Genomic DNA, 22,967 nt, shown 5'->3' with positions numbered 1-22,967 from the left:
CTGGACCCATGTCTCCTGCATTGGTAGGCAGATTCTTTACCACTGAGCCACCTGTGAAACCCTGAGCTGAACTTTTAAACCATATTTAGTATCCCATAAAGTACTGGAGATAATCTCACCCAATAGCAATGATGCGTACATTCCCTAATTGGATTGAATGCTAAGGGATTTTAATATTACATCCATAAACTATATCTAGATTTGAACGATCTAATCTCTTATGCTAGGAATAATTATTAACAGAAAAGTTTGGTTTTGTTCCTTTTTTTAACAAAATGAAGGCCTGATTTATTTAGCTGTTGAGAAGGCAGGAATGGCATACTGGTAGAGGGTGCATAGAAACCACTCCATTGTGAGCATTGTTTTATGTCAGGATGGCAAACTGCTCCTAGAAAAATGTAGTCAGGTGCCTGTTTATTCCACATCTGATTCTGTTAGCGTCTCCTCAGTTAGTGTCCATCTTTCAAGTTCTCGCTCACGTTTTGCCTCTCATGAAGCCCATTCGCCATAGATTAAGCTGCAATGGATCGCTCCCATTTTAATCTCCCAGTGTGCTCTGCACTCTGCACTCTGCACTGGGCATGTGATTCTGTCCCATCTGTCATTTTCGGTTTCAAATGTGTGCTCATTTCCTATGGCAAAATGCCACCTCCTCAGAAAAGGTGGTTTGGACATCAGGAAGAGATACTTGAGAGTCTCTGTGTTCTAGTGGGCAAATGTGAGGATTATGGAGGAGTGGTCTCCGAAAGAAGTCATCTGACCGGGAATGGCTGGAAGGATGTGAGCTTATTCCCTGAGAGGTTGGAGGAGTGCTGGGATTGAAGAAGGAAAGGAAAAGGGCAAAGACAACAGAAAAAAAATCTGGCAGGCTGGAGGGGTGGTGGTGGTGGTGTAGTCGCTCAGTCGTGTCCAACTTTACGTGGCCCCATGGACTGTAGGCTCCTCTGTCCATGGAAGTTCTGCAGTAGGGGATGTCAAATCCTCTCCCTAGCAGAGGTGGGGGTGGAGACAGACGTTGGGACAGTTGATCTCACCCCTAAAAGCAGGGAATCCTTAGAAGTGGGTTATCTCAGATCTCGAGAGAAACTTCAGGAGAGCCAGAAAGCAACTTTATTCCTTTTAAATCTGAGTTCTCAGTTGTGTTCATGGTAACACTGGATTGCTTCAACCAACCTGGCTGAAGGATCTGAATTGCGAGTCACTGCAACAACTTACGAACTCTCACATTGAACTCTCACATTGTAAAAACAAACGATTCATCAAAGTGATGTGCATTTTCGACCGCAGTGGATGAAGTGGAGGAATGCGGTCCAGCAAGAGGCAGAGGAGAAGGCTGAAACCACAGGTGGGTACCGCAGCTCTGTGGATACACGTGGTGGGAGCTGCCTGGGCCTGAGCTCTGACCTCACCTATTGGCTGTGAAATGTTCACAGGTTCTGGAGTCCTTCTCAGTTTCGGCTGGCCCACCTGTAAAACAGAAGGAAAAATAAATACTTATTTTATAGGGCTCTTGAGCGAATTAAATGAAATGATCCAGGAAGTGCTCCTCCTGTGGCACCGGGCGTACTTAGCGCTCAGTTGGCGCCCCCTGCTGGCCGCTCTCTTCCTTCAGGGATGGGTTCAAGCGTCAGCTCCTGCCGGTTTTCCCGGGAAATCTTCGGGGTTTTCCCGCTTTGTACTTCCCGCACCTTATATGTTTATCCATCTAGATAATATTTCCTGACTGGCTGCTATCATCTCCTTAAGATGTCCATCCATGTGCAATGCAGAGAGCGCGCAGTCGCGCTCAATGCAGATTTATCCAATGAATGAGTACATTTCCTTTTTCATCCTCCTGGCAGCGGTGATGGTGGCTCATCAGCATATTATGGCTTCTGGCTGTACTTGTTTTTATTATGTTCTCTAACAAGAGATCACGGAGAAGGCAAGGCACCCCACTCCAGTACTCTTGCCTGGAAAATCCCATGGACGGAGGAGCCTGGTAGGCTCCAGTCCATGGGGTCGCTAAGAGTCGAGTATGACTGAGAGACTTCACTTTCACTTTTCACTTTCATGCATTGGAGAAGGAAACGGCAACCCGCCTCCAGTGTTCTTGCCTGGGGAATCCCAGGGACAGGAGCCTAGTGGGCTGCCGTCTATGGGGTTCCACAGAGTCGGACACGACTGAAGCGACTTAGCAGCAGCAGCGGCAGCAGCAACAAGAGATCAAACTCTTTTGAAGGTCTGGGCCGAGATTCCTATTCCTTTTTTTTTCAATGTTTATTTGCTTATTAATTATTTGGCTGTGCTGGGTCTTATAAGTTGCAGCTTGTGGGGTCCTTGCTCTTCCTCGGGGTATAAGGGGTCTTTAGTTTCAGCAGGACCTAGTTCCTTGACCAGGGATGGAACCCAGGCTCCCTGCATTGAGAGCATGGAGTCTTAGTCACTAGACCACCTGGGAAGTCCCCCTATTGTTCTGTGCCTTAGATCACCCAGCCTTGTGCCAGAAACATTCTAGGTTCTCAAGCAGTGCTTCTTTTTTTTTTAAAAATTTTTAATTTTACTTTATTTTACTTTACAATACTGTATTGGTTTTGCCATACATTGACATGAATCCGCCACGGGTGTACATGAGTTCCCAATCCTGAACCCCTCCCACCTCCCACCCCATATTATCTCTCTGGATCATCCCCGTGCACCAGCCCCAAGCATCCTGTATCCTGTATCGAACATAGACTGGCGATTTGTTTCTTACATGATAGTATACATGTTTCAATGCTACTCTCCCATATCATCCCATCCTCTCCCTCTCCCTCAGAGTCCAAAAAAAGTCCGTTCTATACATCTGTGTCTCTTTTGCTGTCTCGCATACAGGGTTATCCTTACCATCCTTCTAAACAAGCAATGCTTCTTGACATCTATTGATTTGACAACAGGTAACTCTTTCAGACAGTCTAGAAAGATTTGTGGTTGATTTAAAATTATGGATGATTTTTAGTGTTTTTCTTTTGGTTTATGTATTAAATATTTTTTCACCTGTATTATTTTAGGAAAGGAAGAAAAAGAAACCTTCTTCAGAATTCCATGGATGGAGGATCTGGAGGGCTATGGTCCATGGGATCGCAAAGAGTTGGACACGACTGAGCAACTAACACTAAACCTTCTTCAACATGGGAAGAGTGGGAAACTGGGCCTCTGTGTTAGTGTCCAGAAAGAGCGTGGGGTTGTCTTGGCCTAATAGACAAGCCGAGGCATTTTGGGACCAGGATCTGCCAGGGCACTAACCTGCATTAATGCAGGTCATAAACCCATGAGGGAGGGTCAGTCACACATTACATGGTTGCCGTTCAATAAATGTCTTAACGACGACAGTAACTTTCCATCTTTCAAGTTCTTTAAGATATACTGACTGCTATTTTTAAGTGGAAGATTTACATAGCTTTCTAGATAAATAGAAAACAATGTAAATCTTCATCAACAGAGGATGAGATGGTTGGATGACATCACTGACTCAATGGACATGAGTCTGAAGAAGCCCCAGGAGGTGGTGAAGGACGGAGAAGCCTGGCATGCTGCAGTCCATGGGGTCACAGAGAGTAGGACACGACTGACTGTCTGAACAACCACTAGATAAACAGGTTTTAGAAAACTTTCCAGATGTAATGGAGATTAAGAGCTAAATAAAGGTTTTGTGACCCCAAAAATATAAAGAAAGCAAACAGTCCAGCACCATAGAAACATGTCTTAATAATGAAAACATTTTGCTTAATCTGCTAATAACTAGCTCATTCATTCTTGTCAGTTATGAGGCTTCTCAGATGTTGGCCTTCAGTAGTGCTTGGGAGGTCCCCTTTGAAAAGCAGCTCTTGGACATCACAGGCCCTGGCAGCTCCCAGGACTTGATTCTGTCCAGTGTCAGTGTGAAATCTTTCAGTCCAGGCCTTTTGGTACTCGGCTATTTTCAGGATTAGACCTATCAGCCTTGGATCCTAGACATTATATCTGTCATCGTATCTGCCTTGTAGCTGCCATTGGTCCTTGGTAGCTGCCATATTTCTGTGCACATACTTTGACCTACTGGGCCTTAAATAAAGGATTCACTTGGAGAAGGAAATGGCAACCCACTCCAGTACTGTTGCCTGGAAAATTCCATGGACAGAGGAGACTTGTAGGCTACAGTCCATGGGATCACAAAGAGTAGGATGTGACTGAGCAACTTCACTTCACTTCTGTAGCTGTAGAAGGATTTTGTGTTACTTACTAGCTTCTGAGTTGGTTCTTAATACCATTTTGGAAGCATAGCCCAACTTTTCCTGGGTTGAGAGTTATGTTGTTTCTAGCTAACACCTCTTTGGGCGCCTGTTGAGGAGCTGAGTTGACTTCAGTTTTCCATAGAGGCTCTGTGCTCCATGGAAGGTATTTTCCATCAAAGAGGGCAATCTAAGCTAGCCTGTGCCATCGAAAAGTACTGATTTATTATTAGTGCTTATTTACAGTTCACCTAGGCTTCTCTGGTGGTTCAGATGGTAAAGAATCCACCTGCAATGCAGGAAATGTGGGTTCAATCCCTGGGTTAGGAAGATCCCCTGGAGGAGGGCATGGCAACCCACTCCAGAATTCTTGCCTGGAGAATTCCATGGACAGAGGAGCCTGACAGGCTTGAGTTCATGGGATCTCAAAGAGTTGGACATGACTGTGTGACTATCACACACACACACACACACACACACACACACACACACACACACACACACACACACACACACACAATTCATCCTGCCTAACCAACCTGCCAGGTACAGATAGGGTCATAGTATTGGGAATAACTCAAAGTTTTTACCCCAATTCAAAGTCTTTTGCCCCAACTATTTATCGAAAACCTCAGCAATCAGAAAGAATCTTGCCTAGCTGCCTGGGGGTGTTTCATATATTTTTAGAAAAAAAACCCTTGGATTGCTGGATGCCACCATTGGAACTCTGGTCTACGAGGCTTCTCTCATCTCCTGCTTGGCCTCATGGGTTCTGCCATAGTTCCATGGGGCCTGGACATGGATACATTTGGGTTGTCAGGGTGCTGAGCATTTCTATGTTGTATGGGGGAGACCTGCCGATGGATTTCAGATCTGCTAGTGCTTTGATATAAAACAACCCCCTGGGAGTAGAATGGAAGTGCACCATCATCTCACATTTAGGACTGGGCTGGGTCCCTTGATGGCAGGGATTACTGACACTCAGAATGATGGGCCTTGTTCAAAAGTCCACCCGGATGCTATTAAATCCTGACTGTGAGATGCGGTCTGACACAGTGGTTCAGAGCATAAATTCTGGTGCCATTGACCTCTGGCCTTGCCACTGACCCTGTGGAAATCGTTAAGTCTCAGTTTCCTTACTGTAAAATGGGGATGATAATAGTATTTCCCTAACAGGAGTGTTGTGATCATTCAATTGCTAATATATGTAACAGATACATACATGACCATGTGTAGAATAGATAGCTAGTGGGAAGTTGTTGTATGACGCAGAGAGCTCACCCTAATGCTCTGTGATGACTTAGGGGGGTGAGATGTGGGGGTGGGAAGGAGGTTCAAGAGACAGGGGATACGTGTATACTTATGACTGATTTGTATTGTTATATGGCAGAAACTTGAACTCCGGGAGTTGGCGATGGACAGGGAGGCCTGGCGTGCTGCAGTCCATGGGGTTACAGAGAGTTGGACATGACTGAAAGACTGAACTGAACTGAACTGAACTGGCACAAACTGGCACAACTATCCCCCAATTAAAAATAACATTATTTCCAATTAAAAATGTAAATAAAAAATAAAAAAAACTAAACAGAAGCTGGTACATGCTAAGCTCTAAAATGGTATTTGTTATGTGACTTTGTCAAGTATTTGTCACATATAAATATTCTCATCTTTTTTATAGTTTATTGATTTTTTTAACTGAAGGATAATCGCTTTACAGAATTTTCTTGTTTTCTGTCAAATATCAACAAGGATCAGCCATAGGTACACCTGTGTACCTGTGTCCCCTCGCTCCCATCTCCCTCCCCATCCCACCCCTCTAGATTGTTACAGAGCCCCTGTTCGAGTCATACAGCAAATTCCCATTGGCTGCCTATTTTACATATGGTAACCTAAGTCTCCATGTTACTCTCTCCATACCTCTCACCCTCTCCTTCTTCCCGCTGTCCACCTTCCCCCGCCCCCCTTGTCCGTAAGTCTGTTCTCTACGTCTGTTTCCCCACTGCTGTCCTGTAAATAATTTCATCAGTACCATCTTTCTAGATTCCATATACATGCATCAGTATACAATGTTTATATTTCTCTTTCTGACTTACTTCACCCTGTACAATAAGCTCTAGGTTCGTCCACTTCATTAAAACTGACTCAAATGCGTTCCTTTTTATGGCTGAGTAATATTTTCTCATCGTCTTGATAATTTAGCACAGAGAAACAAATGGGATGAATTTATTAAAAGGAAATGTATTTTTCATTTTCCCAGTCATTTGGAGGTCTCTGAAGTTGTGTTTAACATAACACACTTCACTTTGGCACCAAGTCCTGCAAAGGTGGAGGGAACGCTCCCTCCCCCGGCAATGAGGCTGGAGTGACAGAGGTAGGTCCCCCTGTGACGTGAGGGGAGGATCTAGGGTCAGATGGAAAATAACGGCAAAAGCTGAGGAAAGGAATCTGTGTTAGTTCTCTGGGGCTGTCACACCAATGTCCCCTAGTCCTGGTGACTATCGTCTGATGGTTCTGAAGGCGAAAAGTCCAAGATCATGGTGTCAGCAGTGCTGGCTCTTTCCAAGGGCCCTGAGGGTGAAGGTGGTCAGTGCCTCTTGCCTTGTTTGGGTGGTTTGCGGGCGCCTCTGTGTGTAGAAGCAGTACCTTGATCTCTGTGATCTTCACGCAGGGTTCTCCCTGTGTGTCTCTCTGTCCAAATGTCCCCCTTTTATAAGGACACCAGTCATACTGGCTGAGGGCCCACTTGAATGACCTCATTTTCACTTAACTGTTACATCTTCCCAGGTGGCTCAGTGGGAAAGAATCCTCCTGTGATACAGGAGACATGCATTCAATCCCTGGATTGGGAAGATCTCCTGGAGAAGGGAATGGCAACTCACTCCAGTGTTCTTGCCTGGAAATTTCCATGGACAGAGGAGCCTAGAGGACTACAGTTCATGAGGTGACAAAGAACTGGACACGACTTAGTGACTAAACAACAGATAACAAAAAATTACATCTGCAACAACCCTATTTCCAAATAGGATCACATTCTGAGATACTGGGGTTAGGACTTTATTTTGGGGGAATACAACTCAACCCTTAACGAAACCCTGCTGGCATTTTCTGGAAACAGCTACTGAGGATGAACCAAGAGAAGATTCTATTATTTCTTTGGTAGGGAGAAAGGAACCAGCTCTACCCAGGAGCTTAAACTGGAACAGAATCTTCCTTTTTTTGTGGAAGGTGATAGGACCATGCAGCCAGCGGAGTGATGCTGGCTTAGCTTGTCTTATCTCACCTCGGCGCTCAGGACTCCTTCCCCATGTGTCTGAGGGTCCCAAGGCCACTGGCAAATGGACCTGGCAATGGTCTGACTGACCCAGGATGGCTGAGAGCTGGTGGAGGCTGAAGGCTGGCCCCGGTCCTGGATTCCCTGCAGCCTCACACCCTTCTTGTGTAGAGCAGACAGAAGCCATGCCACAGCGGCTCACTGGCATCCCGCCATGCTTTGTGCAGTGATGCATTTCCTTGCTGAGCCCTCTGAAGGTGCTGCCACCGACTGAACTTCCAGGGCCTCTGAGGAGCTTTGCTGGGTTCACCACTGTTTCCGAGAGAAGTGAGCCACCAATAGTTCTAGGTTATAGGTTCCAACTGCCTAAGCCCCAGTCACAGCTGGTTTTGAGTTTTGCTCTGGCAGGTCTTTCCTGGATAGTACGGTCTGGAAGGAGATCATCTTGTCCTCATATAAAGGGGAAGGGGGTCAGCTCATTCTGTTGTTGTTGTTGTCTGGTCGCTAAGTTGTGTCCGACTCTTTGCGACCCCATGGACTGCAGCATGCCATTTTACTGAATTTAAATCCACAGATGGATTCCCACTTCCTTTTTCTTTTTCCTTCTCCCCTTCTTCCCAAGTGATTTCCAGCTATTGTATCTTGTATTGTATCTTCTACACACTAGAGCTGTATCCATGAGACATTAGTGTTATCAAATCACTCTGATTTGGGCTTGAGGGAAATGAAAAATGATTTTTTAAAACTGAAGTTTTTAGAACACTTTTCTGGAAAAGTAAAATAAGGTGAGGTCATTTCTGCCCAGCTAAAGGAGCAGGAATATCTACAGAAGAGGAGGGAATGGGCTACTGTGTGCGTTTGTGGCAGAGCCAAGGGGGTCCCACTGTTGGGGAGGGCCAATACAGAAGAAGGAGCTGATCCCTTCTCTGAGGCCAGGAGTGAATATGTGTCTGCTCACAAGGTGGCTGCTTGGAAATGGCCTAGTTGTAAAACCTCAAATGGGGGCCTCACCGGTGTGTATGTGGGGTGCGGGGGTGGTGGATGTGACGATGGAACCTTTAACAAAGGAACTGTTGTTTTGCTTCCTCAAGGAATTAGCCAGCCCTTGTAGCAGTGGTAATATTAATACATTCACTTTGAAGTTGGAAAGCTAAGATCCTCCCCTCCTGGCTACGCGGTCACAGGTGACTGCACATGGGGGACAAATAGAGGTCATGGACAAGATCTTGTATCTCCTCTCTGCTCCTTCCAAGGCACAAAACACGTATCTTGGGACAATGGACCTTCACACACCCCTCACCATGGGGCAGGTTGACCAGTTGACGGAAGCTTGGCCCTAATCAGAAGAAACAGGGACTCTGTTTAGAAGGTCAGAGTTGAGTCCCAGCTCTGCTGGTGGCTGCATGATGATGCAATCTTTGCTAAGAAGTCTAATTTCTTTGATCTCACCTATGAAAAGTAAGACAACGCCTGCCAACCAGGGTTGTTGTGAGCTGCAGATAAAATCACTCATGTGCAAATGAAATTGCATGTGTAGACACACCCTGCCAGCTAGGAAGCACCTCTATATAGGCGATGGCTGGCGCTGTGTGTTATTATGGTTGTTTTATTATTTAGCACTGAATTTACAATAGGTTTATCAAGGAATAATAGCAGTGGATAAGCAAAATGTCGTATATCCATGCAACAGAGTATTATTCAGCTATAAAAAGAAATAAGTCCTGATATATGCTATAGTGTGAATGAGCCTGAAAAACATTCGACTAAATGAAAGCGATTGTTTACCAAAAGACTACGTATAATGTGATTCAGTTCGTATGACATGTCCAAAACAGGCAACTCTATAGAGACAGAAACAGTGTTTGCTTAAGGCTGGGCAGAAAAGAGGGTGATAGCTAGTGGGTATGGGGGTTTGTATAGTAAAGAAAATATCCTAAAGTTGGTTGAAGCATTGGTTACACAACTCGGTGAATGTGCTAAACATGGAAAGTTGGACACTTTCAATGAGTTCACTGAATGGCATGGGAATTATATCTCAATAAATTTGTTACCTGAAAAACAAACAGCAGCAGTTGGAATTACCCAAGGGTTCTGAATGTGAAACAGTATCTTTCTTTTTTTTGTACTCATTAAAAGGTATCTGGGTTCCTCTATTGACCATATAGCAGCTAACCTTGATAGGCACTTGCGTGAAATGCCAGGCTGTCTGTTTCATCCTCATTACAAGATTTGGTCCCCAGTTTAGAGTTATGGGGACAAGTAAAGCCCAGAGAGGTTAAGCAACTGGCCCTACATTACAGAGCTAGTGAGTCACCATGTTGGAGTTTAAAGGAAGGTGGATTCTCCATCCTACCCTTCACCTCCTCTTGTCTTCCTTGAGAGCGTACGTTTCAAGGTTTGGGACTCTATTTTGCCTCTGTGGGCTTTCCACTAAATTTAGATGGCCATGGCTAGTCCTACTTAAATGTATACCATGTAATATGCCATCATGGAAAAAAAAAAAAAAGCAGAGTCTTAACTCTTTCCAGGAACTGTTATTTGAAGAAGGCATAAACTCAGCAGCAGCAACTCCATCTGACTTTGCTGCTGGACTTATATTTGACCTTGAGATCATTCCAGGAAGGTGCCCATTTCTCAGTCTTTTCTTCCCCTTCCTAGAAAGCCAGAGTTTCAGATATTATTAAAAGCATATGGGGGCTTCCCTGATGGCTCAGTGGTAAAGAATTTGCCTGCCAATGTTAGGGACACGGGTTTGATCCCTGGTCGGGAAAGATCCCTCATGGCGAGGAGCAACTAAGTCCGTAGGCCACAACTCCTGAGAGCCTGTGCTCTAGAGCCTGGGAGCCGCAACTACTGTGCCCACGTGCTGCAACTACTGAAGCCTGTGCCCTAGGGCCCACGGTCTGCAACAAGAGAAGCCGCTGCAGTGAGAACCCCGCTTCCCACAACTTGAGAAAAGCCCACGCAGCGATGAAGACCCAGCACAGCCAAAAATAAATAAATACAATTATATTTTTAAAAGCCTACATGTGTATCTGTTTTCAGTGGGAAAAAAGGGGGTCTGTCAGGTTGATTAACTGGGGAATCATTTAACATTTTAGTAAGATTTGGGGGCCCAATATGCTTTTGTGATGTAACCTGTTGTGAATACGGAAGGCATTCCTCAAGGCATCTACCATTCCTGACACTCCAGATTATATTCCCCTTTGACGCTGGGTCAAGGCAGTTTCCAGCATGGTAGCAGGCCTTACCACCAGAATAGATTAATTTTGTCATTACCCTTTCTCAATTTCTGCCTTTGACCAGAAAAAAAAAGAGGTTAATTGTGTGCCATTTCTCAGGAGAATGAGGTATCAGCATTTTAATTCCTGATATTTTATGAATTGTGGGCAGCTAATTAAAACTTAAAGATTAGAGGAGCTATTTTGGCTAAGAGGCCTTTTGCAGGATTGTGAAATGGAGAGAACAAAGGGTTGTCTTTTCTTTTTATTCCGACAGCTTAAATGAAACTTCAGGCTGAAATAGAGCCCTGAATTGTTTTACACACTGAGTATTCATTGTATTGATCCTAATTTTAATTTTGCGGAGAGTGGTGCAGCATCTGAAAGCTGTTGAGGGGTGAACACTGAGATTGTCGGGCATGTTAAGCAGCAGGATTTGTGTTTGGAGGCTCCATGTGACCCTTCTTGACTTTTGAGAGACATCTTAAAGTCAGATAGGAACCACTTACAGATTCTATTAGATGTCCGTAATTGCCATCTCAGAACTCAATAGGAATTTAGATCTCTTCTGTTCTCCCTCACAGTTAACTGTTTGAGTTGCTCTTTGGCTGATTAATGGATCTGCCACAAGCATAGGATTTTTCTTGGTTCCTTTGCTACCTGGTTGGCTTTCAGGCTATTCCATTTGTTTGAACACCACTGACATCACTGAACCCCGCATCTTTTGGGATGTGAATCAAGACAGCTGCTTGCCCCTACCCTGTGTGTACATGTGTTGCTCAGTTGTCTCTGACTCTGCGATCCCATGGACTGTAGCCCACCAGGCTCCTTTGTCCATGGGATTTTTCCAGCAAGAATACTGGAGTGAGTTGTCAGTTTCTACTCCGGGTGATCTTTCCAACCCAGAAATGGAACCTGGGTCTCTTTCATTTCCTGCACTAGCAAATTCTTTACCACTGCACCACCTGGGAAATGCAGTCCTTACCCTACTTTGTGCAAACTAGAAAAGGCTTCAGTGGATGCAGTCACCACAGACACTGTTCCCACCGATATAGCTTGGGATGTCAAGTGCGGGTGATTTTAGTTCCTAGCCACCTTCTGAGTATGTTTCTTTGAGCAGAGCAGGAACTATGAAACAGATTACAGTGGCCATGATTTAAATGACTCTTCCTTAAATTCCTTAACCACATGTCTCAATATGCTTCTTGATGTAAAATAATTTCTATGATGGGATCAGATTAGATGAGACTGAAAAAGTGTCCACATAAGAACTCCTTAGATGCAAAACCAGACTGTGTTCAGTTTTCATATCTTGAATCTCCTAGTTTTTCCTTCTATGCAAGTTAAACACACAGCTACTAGGGCTAAGAAATCACCAGATAGAATCATGAGGGGGCAAAGGAGAAAGGACTTTCCATCCATTTGGAGTCATGTGGAAAGACCCTGAAACTCAGAGGAATTCGGTGCATTCTAGGAACTGGGAGTCCCTTGGACTGCAAGGAGAACCAACTAGTCCATCCTAAAGAAAATCAGTCCTGAATATTCATTGGAAGGACTGATGCTGAAGCTGAAATTCTAATACTTTGGCTACCTGATGCGAAGAGCTGACTCATTTGAAAAGACCCTGATGCTGGGAAAGATTGAAGGCAGGAGGAGAAGAGGATGACAGAGGATAAGATGGTTGGATGGCATCACTGACTCAATGGAGATGAATTTGAGTAAACTCCAGGAGTTGGCGATGGACAGGGAGGCCTGGTGTGCTGCAGTCCATGGGGTCACAAAGAGGTGGACACGACTGAGCAACTGAACTGAACTGAGGAACTGGAATAAGATTGAAGCTTAGAGATTAAGGAGAACCATGGGGCAAGAAGAAACTGCAGGGAGGGGAAGAGGACAAATCATGATGGGGGGGCAGGAGCCTTTGAGTCCCTGCCAAGTATTTGGAACTTTATCCTACAAGGAACTAGAATCCATCCTGATAATTCAGTTTTAAGCATAGACAGGAGATGGTCGAACTTGTCTCCTAAGTGATAACTCTGATCATGAAAGATGAACCACTGGAGGGGAGCAGGAGTGGCTGTAGGAGATCCATGCAGAGGCTCCAGTTCAGGCAACAGATCACAGTGAGTGGAACTTGGGCATCGGTGGAAAGTAGGGAAAAGCAAACGATTTTGAGAAAGCTGAGAAGTTGAAATCAACAGGACTTGGTTATGGACTGACCAAGGCATGAGAGGAGAAAAGTGCAGAGGATGGTTCCAGCATGAGACCCTGGGGAGTATGAGTGCCATGTCCTGAGCTGGGGAACCCTGGGAAGTGGGTTTGGAGAGTGAGATCCTGCAGTCAGTTTTGGATGCATTGGATTTAAAGTGCCCATGTGTTTTCCAGGTCGAGTTGGCAGTTATTAATAGATACATCTGCTCTGGCACGTGACTGAGGGGAAGTAGCATGGAAGACCCAGTTGGGGCTCACACCAACAGTTTTTAGTGGTATCAGTCTGCCTGGCTGAATGAGTTTTCTGCAGTAACACTTAGTTTCTCAGGTTCTGATGCAGAGATGGTTAATGGTTAGGTTAATGTAGTTGTTGTTCAGTCACTCAGTCACGTCTGACTCTTTGCAACTCCATGGCCTGCAGCATGCCAGGCTTCCTTCTCCTTCACTGTTTCCCAGAGCTTGCTCAAACTCATGTCCATTGAGTTGGTGATGCCATCCAACCATCTCATCCTCTTGGCTCTTTCTCCTCCTGCCCTCAATCTTTCCCAGTATCAGGATCTTTTCTAATGAGTCAGTTCTTCGAATCAGGTGGCCAAAGTATTGGAGTTTCAGCTTCAGCATCAGTCCTTCCAATGAATGTTTAGGATTGATTTCTTTTAGGATTGACTGGTTTGATCTTGCAATCCAAGGGACTCTCAAGCATCTTCTCCAGCACCACAGTTCAAAAGCATCAATTCTTTGGTGCTCAGCTTTCTTTATGGTCCAACTTTCATATCCATACATGAAGGAAGTGAAAGTGTTAGCCCTCAGTCTTGTCCAACTCTTTGGAACCTCATGGACTGTAGGGTGTCAGGCTCCTCTGTCCATGGAATTCTCCAGGCAAGAATACTGGACTGGATTGCCATGCCCTTCTCCAGGGGATCTTCCCAACTCAAGAATCAAACTCTGGTCTCCTGCATTGCAGGCAGCCACTAGGGAAGTCCATAGGAAAAACCATAGCTTTGACTAGACAGACCTTGGCAAAGTAATGTCTCTGCTTTTTAACGTGCTGTCTAGGTTCATCATAGCTTTTCTTCCAAGGAGCAAGTGTCTTTTAATTTCATGGCTGCAGTCACCATGTACAGTGATTTTGGAGCCCAAGAAAATAAACTCTGTCAACTGTTTCCATTGTTTTCCCATCTACTTGCCATGAAATGATGGGACTAGATGCCATGATCTTTTTTTTTTTTTTTTTGAGATCTTCATTTTTTGAATGTTGAGTTTTCAGCCAATTTTTCACTCTCCTCTTTCATTTTCATCAAGAGGCTCTTTAGTTCCTCTTCACTTTCTGCCATAAGGGTGGTGTCATCTGCATATCTGAGGTTATTGATATTGCTCTCCTAGCAATCTTTATTCCAGCTTGTGCTTCATCCATAATTTAGGGTGAAGAGTAAGTCAGCTAGTTCTGGACAGAGAGAAAAGCAAGGGGATTTTGGGTATTTGCAATATTATACAGATGGAAAATGGAATTTAGAGTAGATAGGGAGGGAAGAGAAGACAAAAAGGAAAGTGGAGAGGGAACAGGGAAAGCCAGTGAGCTGAGGATCTGGTGGTCCCATAAGACTAATATAGCATCAGGTGACAAATAGTGGTAACAAACATAATAAGATGATGTTTACAGGTTCCAGGGCTTAGAACCTGTTATCTTTGGGGGCATTATTCAGCCTACTACAGAGTACTTCCACAAGGAATTAGGAAAAATGGGAAGCTGTGGTCACAGAGCTTCTTATTTACATGTTTTCACTTTGGATAATGGCTGGAAAGGCAGTGGTCAGTTTCCAGGTCCACAGAGAATTAGGAAATGCAATTGGAAGTCAGAAAAGTATAGCCCAAGAGGAGATATTGGAGTGTGGAATAAAACTCAGACAGCAGAAGAGAAATTGTCTGGAAGCTATTTCCAACATACATCATTCTCTTCAATCCCCTATTTCAGCACTTATCCTCTTGTGATTTTGCAAATGATCACATTTTGGGCAGAAACATTAGAAGCTACATAATTAGTATGCCTTGACATTTATTTGCCACAGTTAATCTTTGTATAAACTTTGTTTTTAGCACATACTTTTGATATTGGTTTATTTTGTCTTTCTTTGAATGATCTCATAAATTGGTTGGTATCAACATGGATTGCTTTTAAAGAAGTATTCTTTTGAAAAGTTTTTTGTTCTCCTCATTGCAAATGACACCAGCCATGAAATCTTGAGCACAAAGAAGCATTGCTTAGTTCCCTTCACTTGAATCATGTGCTTTTCATCAGGCATATTTCTCTTCTGGGGGCAGTCATAAGAGGGTTCAAATTTAATGTGGAAAACAGTCGACTCAGTTTGTACCTCAAGCCCAGTTCTGTCAGTTTTCTTCTCCACCCACCCACACTTGACCACCATCTCTTCCTCCTTTGGGCTAATCCAGGCTCACAGTACCTGCCAAGGACACTAAATCAGCACATCCATTTCCATACATAGGCCTGGTTAATAGGAGGCTTGGGAGCTGCTGGGACCAGTGGAATCTGGTCTCCAAGTCCTGGTCTGAGAGATGAGGGTGTTCGCATGGTTACAGCAGGTGGCCAGCATCCAGGAACTTAGGTCGCTCTGTGTGTGTTAGTTGCTTTGTCGTGTCTGACTTTTTGCAATCCCATGGTCTGTCTACAGAATTCTCCAGGCAAGAATACTGGAGTGGGTTGCCATTGCCTTCTCCAGAGGATCTTCACAACCCAGGGATCGAATCCGGGTCTTCTGCATTGCAGGCAGATTCTTTGCCATCTGAGCTACCAGGGAAGCCCTGGGTCACTGCAAATCACTGCCTTATTTCCAAGCCACTGTGGATGGGACCCTCCTGTTTTTCATTTCCCTCTCTACAGTGTCTCTCAGAAAGGTCATTTTTTTTCAGGCCTATGACTCTCACATCTGTCCTTTAGCTCAGAGCTCTGTCTTGTGGTCTGGATGCATAGGCCAAACATCCCACCAGAAGGTCACACAGCACACCTTGACTCAGCTTCCCTTGCCCAGCCAGTTTCCCAGGTGAGCACGGGTTACCATGCTGTCTATGTAGCTGCAGGCCACTTCTCAGGCAGCCCCTGCAGGCTGAGCCCAGGCATTCCTGAAGTTCTTGAGATTCAAAGTAGCTTCTCTTCTGGGTAGCAGCTCTAGAGCTTCCTAGCATCATTGCTAGCCATTCTTGAGATTTCATAAGCCTCTAGTTCCTTGTATTCAGGGCTTTCCTGGTGGCTCAACAGTAAAGAATCCACTTGTCAATGCCGGAGATGCAAGAGACTCCGATTCTATCCCTGGGTCAGAAAGATCCCCTGAAAGAGGAAATGGCAACTCCCTCTAGTATTCTTGTCTCAGAAATCCCTTGAACAGAGGAGCCTGGCGGGCTGCAGTCCTGGGGCTGCAAAGAGTTGGACACGAGTTAGCGATTAAACAACAACAGCTATAGATTAGAGAGGACCTGGGGAGACTGTTCAGTTCAGTTCAGGCGCTCAGTCGTGTCCGACTCTTTGTGACCCCATGAATCGCAGCACGCCAGGCCTCCCTGTACATCACCAGCTCCCGGAGTTCACTCAGATTCACGTCCATCGAGTCAGTGATGCCATCCAGCCATCTCATCCCCTGTCGTCCCCTTCTCCTCCTGCCCCCAATCCCTCCCAGCATCAGAGTCTTTTCCAATGAGTCAACTCTTCACATGAGGTGGCCAAAGTACTGGAGTTTCAGCTTTAGGATCATTCCTTCCAAAGAAATCCCAGGGCTGATCTCCTTCAGAATGGACTAGTTGGATCTCCTTGCAGTCAAAGGGACTCTAGAGTCTTCTCCAACACCACAGTTCAAAAGCATCAATTCTTCAGCGCTCAGCCTTCTTCACAGTCCAACTTTCACATCCATACATGACTACTGGAAAACCATAGCCTTGACTAGATGGACCTTAGTCAGCAAAGTAATGTCTCTGCTTTTGAATATGCTATCTAGGTTGATCATAGCTTTCCTTCCAAGGAGTAAGCATCTTTTAATTTCATGGCTGCAGTCACCATCTGCAGTGATTTTGGAGCCCCAAAATATAAAGTATGACACTGTTTCCACTGTTTCCCCATCTATTTCCCATGAAGTGATGGGACCGGATGCCATGATCTTCGTTTTCTGAATGTTGAGCTTTAAGCCAACTTTTTCATTCTCCTCTTTCACTTTCATCAAGAGGCTTTGAGTTGCTTTTCACTTTCTGCCATAAGGGTGGTGTCATCTGCATATCTGAGGTTATTGATATTTCTCCTGGCAATCTTGATTCCAGCTTGTGTTTCTTCCAGTCCAGCATTTCTCATGATGTACTCTGCATAGAAGTTAAATAAGCAGGGTGACAATATACAGCCTTGACATACTCCTTTTCCTATTTGGAGCCAGTCTGTTGTTCCATGTCCAGTTCTAACTGTTGCTTCCTGACCTGCATACAGATTTCTCAAGAGGCAGGTGAGGTGGTCTGGTATTCCCATCTCTTTCAGAATTTTCCACAGTTGATTGTGATCCACACAGTCAAAGGCTTTGGCATAGTCAATAAAGCAGAAATAGATGTTTTTCTGGAACTCTCTTTGCTTTTTTGATGATCCAGCGGATGTTGGCAATTTGATCTCTGGTTCCTCTGCCTTTTCTAAAACCAGCTTGAACATCAAAAAGTTCATGGTCCACGTATTGCTGAAGCCTGGCTTGGAGAATTTTGAGCATGACTTTACTAGTGTGTGAGACGAGTGCAATTGTGCGGTAGTTTGAGCATTCTTTGGCATTGCCTTTCTTTGGGACTGGAATGAAAACTGACCTTTTCCAGTCCTGTGGCCACTGCTAAGTTTTCCAAATGTGCTGGCATATTGAGAGCAGCACTTTCACAGCATCATCTTTCAGGATTTGAAATGGCTCAACTAGAATTCCATCACCTCCACTAGCTTTGTTCATAGTGATGCTTCCTAAGGCCCACTTGACTTCACATTCTAGGATGTCTGGCTCTAGATGACTGACATCACCATCGTGATTATCTGGGTCGTGAAAATCTTTTTTGTACAGTTCTTCCGTGTATTCTTGCCACCTCTTCTTAATATTTTCTGCTTCTGTTAGGTCCATACCATTTCTGTCCTTTATCGAGCCCATCTTTGCATGAAATGTTCCCTTGGTATCTCTAATTTTCTTGAAGAGGTCTCTAGTCTTTCCCTTTCTGTTCTTTTCCTCTATTCCTTTGCATTGATCGCTGAAGAAGGCTTTCTTATCTCTTCTTGCTATTCTTTGGAACTCTGCATTCAGATGCTTATATCTTTCCTTTCCTCCTTGGCTTTTCACTTCTCTTCTTTTAACAGCTATTTGTAAGGCCTCCCCAGACAGCCATTTTGCTTTTTTGCATTTGTTTTCCATGGGGATTGTCTTGATCCCTGTCTCCTGTACACTGTCACGAACCTCATTCCATAGTTCATCAGGCACTCTATCTACCAGATCTAGACCCTTAAATCTATTTCTCACTTCCACTGTATAATCGTAAGGGATTTGATTTAGCTCATACCTGAATGGTCTAGTGGTTTTCCCTACTTTCTTAAAGTTGAGTCTGAATTTGGTAATAAGGAGTTCATGATCTGAGCCACAGTCAGCTCCTGGTCTTCTCTTTGTTGACTGTATAGAGCTTCTCCATCTTTGGCTGCAAAGAATATAATCAATCTGATTTCGGTGTTGACCATCTGGTGATGTCCATGTGTAGAGTCTTGTCTTGTGTTGTTGGCAGAGGGTGTTTGCTATGACCAGTGCATTTTCTTGGCAAAACTCTATTAGTCTTTGCCCTGCTTCATTCCACATTCCAAGGCCAAATTTGCCTGTTACTCCAGGTGTTTCTTGACTTCCTAGTTTTGCATTCCAGTCCCCTATAATGAAAAGGACATCTTTTTTAGATGTTGGTTCTAAAAGGTCTTGTAGGTCTTCATAGAACCGTTCAACTTCAGCTTCTTCAGCGTTACTGGTTGGGGCATAGACTTGGATTACCGTGATATTGAATGGTTTGCCTTGGAAATGAACAGAGATCATTCTGTCATTTTTGAGACTGCATCCAAGTACTGCATTTCGGACTCTTCTGTTGACCATGATGGCTACTCCATTTCTTCTGAGGGATTCCTGCCTGCAATAGTAGATATAATGGTCATCTAGGAACCTATTAAAAGATGTCAAAGATGGTAATGCATGGAAATGGAACACAGTGGGAGTTTCGAGAGACATTGAAGAAGTAGAAAGGATATGGATTAGTCCATAGGCTTTGGGGAGAATGTGAGGGTGGGAGGAGTAAAGGAGGAGCTACAGGCTGCTGGTCTCCTTTGCCAATAAAGGTTGATGCTACACTGGTAGCCCCGTGAAGAGCAAGAACCGATTTTGTGAAGATGTGTTTGCGCTGGACATGTGAAGCTCAAGTTTGAAAAAGAAACAGATACATATGGAGAAACATATTTGAGCATCATCAGTGTAAAGATCAGAATCAGAGAAAAAGTTTTTTAATTTAGAAGTAAAAATAAGTAAATAAATAAAATCAGAAAAATAAAAATCATCTATCTAGTGCCCAGAGCAGCTTTATCTAGGAAGAATATAGTGTAGGTCACATATGTAATTAAGATTTTTCTAGTAGCTGCAATGAAAAGTAAAAATAAGTGCGCCACATTAATTTTAATAATGTTTTATTTAACTCATTATCCAAAATATCATCATTTCAATGTGTGCTCAACAGAAAAATTATTAATGAGTTTCTTCACTTGCTTTTCTTTCTACCTGCATGTGAGTGCTTAGTCGCTCAGTTGTGTCCAATTCTTTGTGACCCTTTGGACTATAGCCCGCCAAGCTCCGCTGTCACGGGATTTTTCAGGCAAGAATATCAGAGTGGGTTGCCATTTCCTTCTCCAGGGGATCTTCCAGACTCAAGGGTCCATCTCCTGGATCTCCTGCATTGCAGGTGGATTCTTAACCCACAGAACCATCAGGGAATCCACTTTATACCTATAGTACATCCCATTTTGGACTCATCATGTTTTAAGTGCTTTGCAGTCATGTGTGGCCACTGGTCACTGTATTGGACAGGGCAGGTGGGGAGCATGACTCCATTTTGGCTTCATAACATAATCACTTGACAGACTTTTAAATATCCTGATGCCCAGATGCACCCAATCCAATTACATCAGGATATTTGAAGTGGGACCCAGGCATTAGTACATTTTTACAAGCTATCTATTAATTCCAATATGAAGAGGGTCAAAGACATAACCCTGGAGGATGGTATGGAGAGTAAGGGAGTAGTGGAAAGGCGAACTGGAAATGAGACTGTTGAGAGGCCAGAAAAGAGGAGGGAATCAGTGAAGAGTGTTATTTTAAAAAGCAAAGTCCTTCAAGGAGGAAGTTGTCATGAGTAATGTTGTTCAGTGGATTAGCACCAGCTCAGATTGCATCACTGATGTCCTTGTCAAGAACAACTTTAATTTACTTTTTCAACAGGTTTGTATTGAGTGCCTGCAATGTGCCAGGCATGTGGCTCCTGACTCAGTGGAGCGTACAGTGTAATGATCATAGTAGAAGATATTTTTGAGCACTTATTTAGAAATTTGGCACTGCTTAAGAACTGCATTTACCTGCTCACGTGATTCCGATAGCAACCTGCATGAGGTGGGAGCTGCTATTCTTCCATCGTGTGGATGGGTTAGGGTTAGTTGGCCAGATATTATGAGCGAATGTACGATTGCTGCCTCGTCTGTGTCAACTGATTGTGCTATTGAAGGATTAAAGGAAATAATACATGAAGTAGTAGGCTCAGTGCCTGACATGTCTTAAGAACAAAATGTTAGTTGTTACCAGTAATTGGGATAATATTAGCTTCTCAGGAGCCGCAGGAGACCCAGGTTTGATCCCTGGGTCAGGAAGATCCCTGGAGAAGGAAATGGCCACCCACTCCAGTATTATTGCCTGGAGATTTCCATGGAGAGAGGAGCCTGGTGGGCTATGGTCCATGGGCTCATGAAGAGTCGGACATGACTTAGTAACTAAACAACAACAGAGACAGCTTCTACCACCAGCACGATACATAACAACTAGTAGTCATTATTTTTTCCTCGTATTCTTATGAAATGTAGCATGCTGTGTACATTCTGGACACTCACTGAGATTTGACTATGTAAGTTATGTGAAAAACATTTAAAGTGAATGGAGAGTAGAATACAGGAAACTTGATGTGCACACTTTTTCTTTTGTTAGTTCCTTCAATCATGAATGATGACAAAGACAGAGACTAAACCTGTGGACTCTTGACTGTAAAATTAGAAGAGGCTAATTAAAACTGAGCTAATATCTTCTAAGGGCTTGAATAAAAATAGTCAATATAGCAGAAATATGCAAACTCCATCTGCTGTTCAAAAGCATGGTATCCTTAGTACGGGAGGAGACATAACAACTGAGAAGAGACTATTTTGTAGCTTAGATCAAGAGTCCTGCACGTATTAAATTGTTGGTGGGAGGTTGAAAGACCACGAGGTCCAATCTTAGAATGCCAAGTAGGGTTTTATTTTTTTAAACTTTTAATTTTGAAATAACTTTTTAAATTTTTGGTTTCACTGGGTCTTCACTGTTGTACTGGGGCTTCCTTTAATTGTGGTGAATGGTGGCTACTCTTCATTGTGGTTCTTGGGCTTCTCATTTTGGTGGTGTCTCTTCTTGTGGAGCACAGGCTCTAGGCCCTAGGGCTTCGGTAAGTTGTGGCACATGGGCCCAGTTGTTCCTTGATGTGTGGGATCGAACGTTATGTCCCCTGTATTGGCAGGTGGATTATCAACTACTGGACCACCGAGGAAGTCCTTAGAAATAACTTTAGATTTGTATAAAAGTTGCAAAAAAGAGTAGAAAGACTTCTGGAGTGGCTTATCCTTATGTGACTATCTTATATAGCCATAGGAGAATGAGCAAAACTAGGGAATTTACATTGATACAATATTAACAAATCTAGAGACCTTATCTGAAATTTACCAGTATTCCCTCTACGGACTGATCCCACAGGACATTTAGTTGTCTTGTCTCTTTAGTCTCAGCTGTGACAATCCTCAGTCTGTCTTTGTCCTTCACGACTTTGACATTTTTGAAAAATGCTTATTTTCCAGATAAAGAATTCAAGACCCAGAGAGCACCATACAGTAAGGTAACAGTAAAAACTCTCAATGTGTATCTGTCTTATTTTCCTTTTCATAAAGAGATTAAAGTTAGGCAAGAATTTCTGGCAAGAGTACCATCTGAGTAATCCTGTACCCTTCTCAGTGCATGATATCAGGAGGTACAAGACACTGGTATGTTTTATTCTTATCACTGGTGAAGCTATTTAATAAATCCGATCACTTAATTCAGTAGCTTATGTGTGTCTCAAGTTTGTTTTCTCCTTTACAATAAATAAATACCTTCTAGGAAGCTATTTTGAGTTTATGCAAATATACTACCTTTCATCATGCAAAAACTGCTATCAGTTCAGTTCACTCAGTCATGTTTGACTCTTTGCTACCCTATGAACTGCAGCACACCAGGCCTCCCTGTCTATCACCAACTCCCTGAGTCCACCCAAACCCATGTCCATTGAGTCAGTGATCCCATCCAACTATCTCATCCTCTGTCATCCCGTTCTCCTCCTGCCCTCAATCTTTCCCAGCATCAGGGTCTTTCCCCATGAGTCAGCTCTTCACATCAGGTGGTCAAAGTATTGGAGTTTCAGCTTCAACATCAGTCCTTCCAATGAACACCCAGGACTGATCTCCTTTATGATGGACTGGTTGGATCTCTTTGCAGACCAAGGGACTCTCAAGAGTCTTCTCCAACACCACAGTTCAAAAGCATCAATTCTTCAGCTCTCAGCCTTCTTTATAGTCCAACTCTCACATCCATACATGACTACTGGAAAAACCATAGCCTTGGCTAGATGGACCTTTGTTGACAAAGTAATGTCTCTGCTTTTGAATATGCTATCTAGGTTGGTCAT

General features: G+C 43.9%; 1 long non-coding RNA gene across 1 annotated transcript; it reads left to right on the top strand.

Moving 5' to 3' along the window:
* The first annotated feature begins 1,634 nt into the window (after window positions 1-1,634).
* On the top strand, window positions 1,635-3,348 carry LOC132657241 (uncharacterized). The gene is made up of 2 exons (XR_009595107.1): window positions 1,635-2,221; window positions 2,854-3,348. It is a non-coding gene; the product is annotated as an uncharacterized LOC132657241 (long non-coding RNA).
* The last annotated feature ends 19,619 nt before the right edge of the window (window positions 3,349-22,967 follow it).

This window comes from Ovis aries, chromosome 10 (assembly GCF_016772045.2).
Source record: "Ovis aries strain OAR_USU_Benz2616 breed Rambouillet chromosome 10, ARS-UI_Ramb_v3.0, whole genome shotgun sequence".
Taxonomy (NCBI): Eukaryota; Metazoa; Chordata; class Mammalia; order Artiodactyla; family Bovidae; genus Ovis; species Ovis aries.
The sequence above is the reverse complement of the archived record's forward strand: the minus strand, read 5'-3'. Positions and strand labels throughout refer to the sequence as shown.